Here is a 6,406-nt window from a genome sequence, read left to right as displayed (position 1 = left end):
ACAAAAACAAATTAATTAATAAACTAGTTAATTGAAAACACACACACACACACAATATGGGAACTTTCTGGGATAGGGCAAATTTTCTTAATTAAGAGACATTATAAGCAAATAATAAAGGAATATATTCATATATTTTACTGCATTAAGATTAAGAATTTCTGTTAAAAAATACATCATAAAGAAAGTGAAAAGATAGTTCACAAACTGATAGATAGTTCATGTGCAGAAATATGCAATCCATGTAAGCAACAAAGGATTAGTATTCAGAATATATGTAAGAATATGTGAATGAGGAAAAGATAACCCAATATAAGAAGGAAAATACAGAATCTAATATAGAAGGGAGTAAAATATAGCAATGTCCACAATAATCAAATTATAGAAAGAGATCCTATGTCCATTGACAGATTTTTTTTTTTTTTTTTCCATTGACAGATTAATGGATAAAGAAGATGTGGCATATATATATGGATTAATGGATAAAGAAGATGTGGCATATATATATTAATATATATATACATGGCACACACACACACACATATATATATATAATGGAATATTACTCAGCCAACAAAAAGAATGAAATCTTGTCATTTGCAATAATGTGGATGGAACCACATTATTATGCCTAGTGAAATAAGTTAGTCAGAGACAGACAAATATCATATGATTTCACTTATATAGAGAATTTAAGAAACAAAACAGATGAACATAGAGGAAGGGAAGGAAGAATAAGATAAAAACAGAAAGGGTAAAAAAAAAAAAAAAACCAGAAAGGATGGCAAACCATAAGAGACTCTTAACTACAGGAAACAAACTGAGGGTTGCTGGTATACTAGGGGTTAGGACTTCAACATACAAATTTTGGGGGAACAGAATTCAGCCCACAACAAATATCTACATATAAGTGAAGCTACAGTGAAAAACAAAAAGTAAAATAGATAATTAAAATAAAAAAACAGTGGGTCTTTTTGTGGCTAGGAGAGGGATGAGCCCAGGAAGCAGCACACCAGAGACTCCAGTGGTCTTTGTGAAGCTCTGCTTCTTGTGTGAATATCTTGATGTTCACTTAATGTATCTATTACACATGTCCCTTTGTGTGCTTGAAATTTTCATAAAATCAACTTCTCCTAAAAAAAGAAAAATAGAACATAACTATGTCAGGACGGTTTGGTTGCATGTAACACAATTCCAACCAAATTAGCTCAAGTGCAAGGGAAATTATTGGCTTAATATCTAAGAAAAGAAGTCAAGTTTGCTTACACAGGGATAGATCCTAGGGCTTGATTGTTTCCATCCGTTTCCTCACTTGCTTGTTCTCTCTTGTCACGCCCGCTTCCTTCCGCCCATAGGAAGAAAAGCCCAAGAAGTTCCTTTGGGTTTAAGCACAAAATGTGCTCTCTTCCCTTGAATATTCTTCATTGTCAAATTATCATTCCTTTACAATTAGGATGGATTTAAAATATAATAATAAGTTAGTGTCCTAGATAAATGTCTATGCTTCGTCAATGCTTTTTAATCTGTAAGCAGAGAACATTTGGAGTTCAAGATATGGTTTTCCTATTTCCATAGTTAATTCCTTTCAGATAATATTCATGAGAGACACAGAGAGAGAGAGAGAGAGAGGCAGAGACACAGGCAGAGGGAGAAGCAGGTCCCATTCAGGGAGCCTGATGTGGAACTCGATCCCGGGACTCCAGGATCACGCCCCGGGCAGGATCCAAACCGCTGAGCCACCCAGGGATCCCCTAAAATACTTATTCTTGAATCAGCAAGCCAATCGGTCCCAAAAAGCCAGTCTCAGAAATAAAAGGCATTAAATTCTTACACTCAGAAAAGAAAAATTTATCAAGAAAAGAGAAATAAGGACATTTTATATGATAAAATGAAACTACTTTTGTTTGTTGTTGCAATAACATTAAACCCAAATAGACTAAGAGAGATAACCTCAGGGCTTTACTACATTCTAAGCTGATGTTATTTGTACCTCTAAGAAAGGACAGTAAATAAGGTGACAGTTATGGAGGGCTATTATTGAGAATGGAAATGTTATTTAAGAAGTTGTGAATAAAGCATCAGGATGGGTAGAATTGGATTATATTACTCTCCTTTTCAATTCGTAGATGTAGTAGTATTTTGCACACTGGTACAAGGAAAGAAATATTAAAAAGTAACTACAATATATTCAGCATTTATATATTGTATGTACAAAAGATTCTGTTTATTGAGCATCTACTATGTGCCATGAACTACATGTTGAACCACATCTTTTAAAGATTTTACTTATTTATTTATTTATTTGAGAGAGAGCACAAACAGAGGGAGCAGCAGAGGGAGTGGGAGAAGCAGACTCCCAGATGGGAGCCCAACTTGGAGCTCGATCCCAGGACCTCAGGATCATGACCTGAGCCCAAGGCAGACACTTAATTGACTGAGTCACCCAAGAGCTTCCATGTTGAACCACATTATTTGCAATTTCTCCCACATTTTTCTCTGGCTCAATTGAATTTAATCAGGTCAAAAGCTTCTCTATAGAGGGACGCCTGGGTGGCTCAGCGGTTAAGCTTCTGCTTTCAGCTAGGGGCGTGATCTTGGAGTTTCCAGATCGAGTCCCACATCGGGACTCCCTGCAGGGAGCCTGCTTCTCCCTCTGTGTATATCTCTGCCTCTCTCTCTGTGTGTCTCTCATGAATGAATAAATAAAATCTTTAAAATAAAAAAAAAAAAGCTTCTCTATAGAGACAAGAAATAGATCAGTGGTTGCCTGGGGTGGAGGAGGGAGTGTGGATTGAATGTCATTTGTTTGTAAAATTGGATTTTTGAGATTGATTGGCTTACCTAATCAACGACAAACATTAACATATAATTATAGTTGAACCTTGAACAACACAGAACTGTGAACTGCATGAGTCCACTTATTATGTGGATTTTTTTTGATAAATATAGTTTAGTACTGCAAGTGTATTTTCTCTTCCTTATAATTTTCTTAATAACATTTTCTTTTCTCTAACTTACTTTATTGTAAGAATATAGTATATAATACACATAATATACAAAATATGTGTTAATCAACTGTTTATGTTATCTGTAAGGCTTCCAGTCAAAAGTAGGCTATTAGTAGTTAAGTTTAGGGGGGTCAAAATTCATATGTGAATTTTCAGCTCCACGGACGGTCAGTGCCCCTAATCCCTGTGTTGTTCAATGGTCAACTGTACTGTCTCTTTCAGTTACAGTCTTTTCAAAAGATATGCATATGAATCTTGGTGGGAGCTTTTGGAGTGATGGTAGTGCTCTAAAACTAGATGGTGAAAAAAAAAAAAAAATAAAACTAGATGGTGGTGATGAAACCTCAAAAGGTTTTTTTCCCCAAATGCTATTAATTTAAAAATAAGGCCCAATGTGATATTAAAACTTTGTACTAATAGTAAAAACACTTAAGTGTATCAACTATTATGTGAAATAAGTATTTGTGTCACCAGCTAGACTCCCAAAACCTGGCCTTTACCACTTACCTATTTGTGCTCACTAACCTTTGTCTTACACATTTCCTTAAATTCTTTTCTTTGGCTTATGTCTAGACTCTAGCCAATGAAACCCCAAAGTACTCCCCAGGTGATGGCAACAGTCCTGACAAGATTCCAGCAGGCCCAGACCACCGACACATATTGAACTAAACCCAAATTGCACCTGCGTAGATGGACCATGGTGTGGCCTTTACCTCATTATAATACTAAAATCTCCCAGGGAGGAGCCTTTGCCTCATTCACATAGCATACAATGTATGGATAGGAATATTTCCTTAAGGCACATCTGTGACCTTATACTTATCTCTACAAAGGATCACTAGGTATCCCTATCTAAATACTCATCCTAACCCTAAACAAAAGGAAACCATTCACCCTCTCTCAGGGAGTCAAAGCTTTGGAAGCTATTCCCCATGATTTCCTGATTAGCTGCAAATAAAAGTTTTCTCTGTGGGACAACTCAACCTGATGCAATTTCTGACTCACCAAGGAGCAAACTCATTTTGGTTGGGCTACATTTGTGCATGAGAAAGTCTTCTAAAGAACAATTACAAAATTTGATCTGGGTTTTCATGACTATTTTATCTTACAGTTAATAATGCATTGCTAGAATTTTTAAAGCTCAAGCAATAATTATGTCTATGATCAACATTTAATTCTATTTAGTAGACAAGTTTTAAGGTGTCATATTTAATTAATGATTACACACACAGCTATGAAAACACCTATCTTGGCTCTTGCCATTTATGCAAATTTTATGTAATTATTCTCCACAGAGAATAGTCCACTTAAAGTAAAATTCTTAAGCTTGATTTGTTTTTTTCTTTGTTAGTTATATAACACGATCCTTATTATCAATATTACAGAAAGCTACAGCTTGATGAAATTTGAATTAATTTTTACTGCAAAATTTATGTTCAACCTCTAGATATGCATCAGCTAATATACACACAAAAATGCAAACATTTGTGTCCTCAAAAAAGTGATCTCATTAAACCCACATTTAAAATTTTCTTTTATTAATTGAAGTATACTAATATCACAAATAGGAATGGTGGAGTCACCTATAAACCTGCACTTGGGTCAAACTTGTCAGATGCTAAAAGCAAAGAAGTCCCGTTTTCCAGTTGTGCTGCCATTAGGGTGTATCATAGGTTCCCTTTGCACTTACTGCTTGCATGTTTGCCAGGCTCTTCATTCATCCCTCATATCTCAGTTCTGGCATCTCTTCCTGTAGGAAGTCTATCCTCAGCCCCCAAGTCAGATCAGACTCTTGTTAAATGCTCTCTGCTCTCTAAGAGGCAGTCATTTCTTTCAGAGCATTTCTTTGGTTTGCCATTGCATAATCATTAAGTTAAACATTAAATTCATGCTGATCTCCCACAGTTCAACCCACCAGGGGAGCAGAGTCCTTGTCACATTTTGCTCTGTATTGACTGTATCTCTTTATATTAACAAGCCCCTGGCACAGAGCAAACACATAAAGTATCCCTTGAAAGAGGAAAGAAAGAAAAGAAAAACAGCACACTAGATTATTTTCCTGGAGCCATCCTTCTTGAGGTCCAGCCAACCTCCTGGAGGAGAGAATGAGGGTGATTGAAGTCACACATTAAGAAAGCAATATGGAGTGAATGGGTGACGGGCACTGGGTGTTATTCTGTATGTTAGTAAATTGAACACCAATAAAAAATAAATTAAAAAAAAAAAAGAATAAAGAAAGCAATATAATTGTTACCAAGTGCCCTGAGGCAAGCGAATCAGACCTGTTCTCTCCCAGGAATTTAAATCTTGAGGGAATCATACAGGACAAATGCTTAGAGGTGAAGCCTCATCTGAAGGGCCTGAGGTCCCAAAAAGACAAGCTGTCAGCTTTTGTTCCATTGGACCCTCGAGCAGCCTTTGGGCCTTTGCTCTCTGAGACATGGTTCTTCAACTTTCATTTAAATCCTGTGAGCTACTCCAGACTTTTTTATTTTTGCTGAAATTTACCAGAGTTCCTTTCTTTTGCTCACAGCCAAAGAGCTCCAACTGTTACATTTTCCTACCTCCTTTATCCTAGTCTGATATAGACTTCTATATTGCAGTACTTCTCAAGGCTAGGGACTGATGCTTTTAAGTTTCAAAATTATAGGGATGCTTGGGAGGCTCAGTGGTTGAGCATATGCTTTTAGCTCAGGTCATGATCCCAGGTCTGGAGATCGAGTCCCGCGTCGGGCTCCCTGCATGGAGCCTGCTTCTCCCTCTGCCTGTGTCTCTGCCTCTCTCTCTGGGTCTCTCATGAATAAATAAATAAAATCTTTTTTTAAAAAGTTTCAAAATTATAGCTAAAGGAATATGTTTCATTTAATCTATACAAATGCTCAAACACAATGATTGCTTGGACCTGTTGTTGTTGTTTAAAGATTTTATTCATTTATTCATGAGAGACCCAGAAAGGCAGGGACACAGGCAGAGAGAGAAGCAGGCTCCATGCAGGGAGCCCGACGTGGGACTTGATCCAGAGTCTCCAGGATCAGGCCCTGGGCTGAAGGCTAAACCGCTGAGCCGCTGAGGCACCCGGGCTGTCCCGGTTTTTCTCTTTTTAACATCTAAATAACCTTTCTCAAAATTCAAACAGCTTTTTAAGTTCCACATACCTAAACATAAAACTGTAGCTCCATGAATTCCCTCATTTCTCTGGAGCTTACCTACCTCCACCCCATCCTTCTTCCTTCCTGTCTCAGAACAAGAGACTCCTTCCTCATCAAGGCAATTTGCCACCTGTGCCCACCTGTCTGTCTCTTATGGTGCCATCCTCTTGGCAGCCACAGCTAGCATTCACTGAGCTAGGGACAGTTCCAAACACTTTGCCTGCATTACCTCATTAAATCCTGACAACA

At 37.3% G+C, this 6,406-nt stretch overlaps 1 long non-coding RNA gene across 1 annotated transcript; it reads right to left on the bottom strand.

The window, feature by feature from the left end:
- Nucleotides 1-883: 883 nt before the first annotated feature.
- Nucleotides 884-4,849, bottom strand: LOC102156537. Its single transcript, XR_005374440.1, has 3 exons — nt 4,699-4,849; nt 1,267-1,441; nt 884-1,133 (listed from the first exon to the last, which is right to left on the bottom strand). It is a non-coding gene; the product is annotated as an uncharacterized LOC102156537 (long non-coding RNA).
- Between the last annotated feature and the right edge of the window lie 1,557 nt (nt 4,850-6,406).

Source organism: Canis lupus, chromosome 20, assembly GCF_011100685.1.
Source record: "Canis lupus familiaris isolate Mischka breed German Shepherd chromosome 20, alternate assembly UU_Cfam_GSD_1.0, whole genome shotgun sequence".
In the NCBI taxonomy this organism is placed as follows: domain Eukaryota; kingdom Metazoa; phylum Chordata; class Mammalia; order Carnivora; family Canidae; genus Canis; species Canis lupus.
This window is presented reverse-complemented; position numbering and strand designations above follow the sequence as displayed.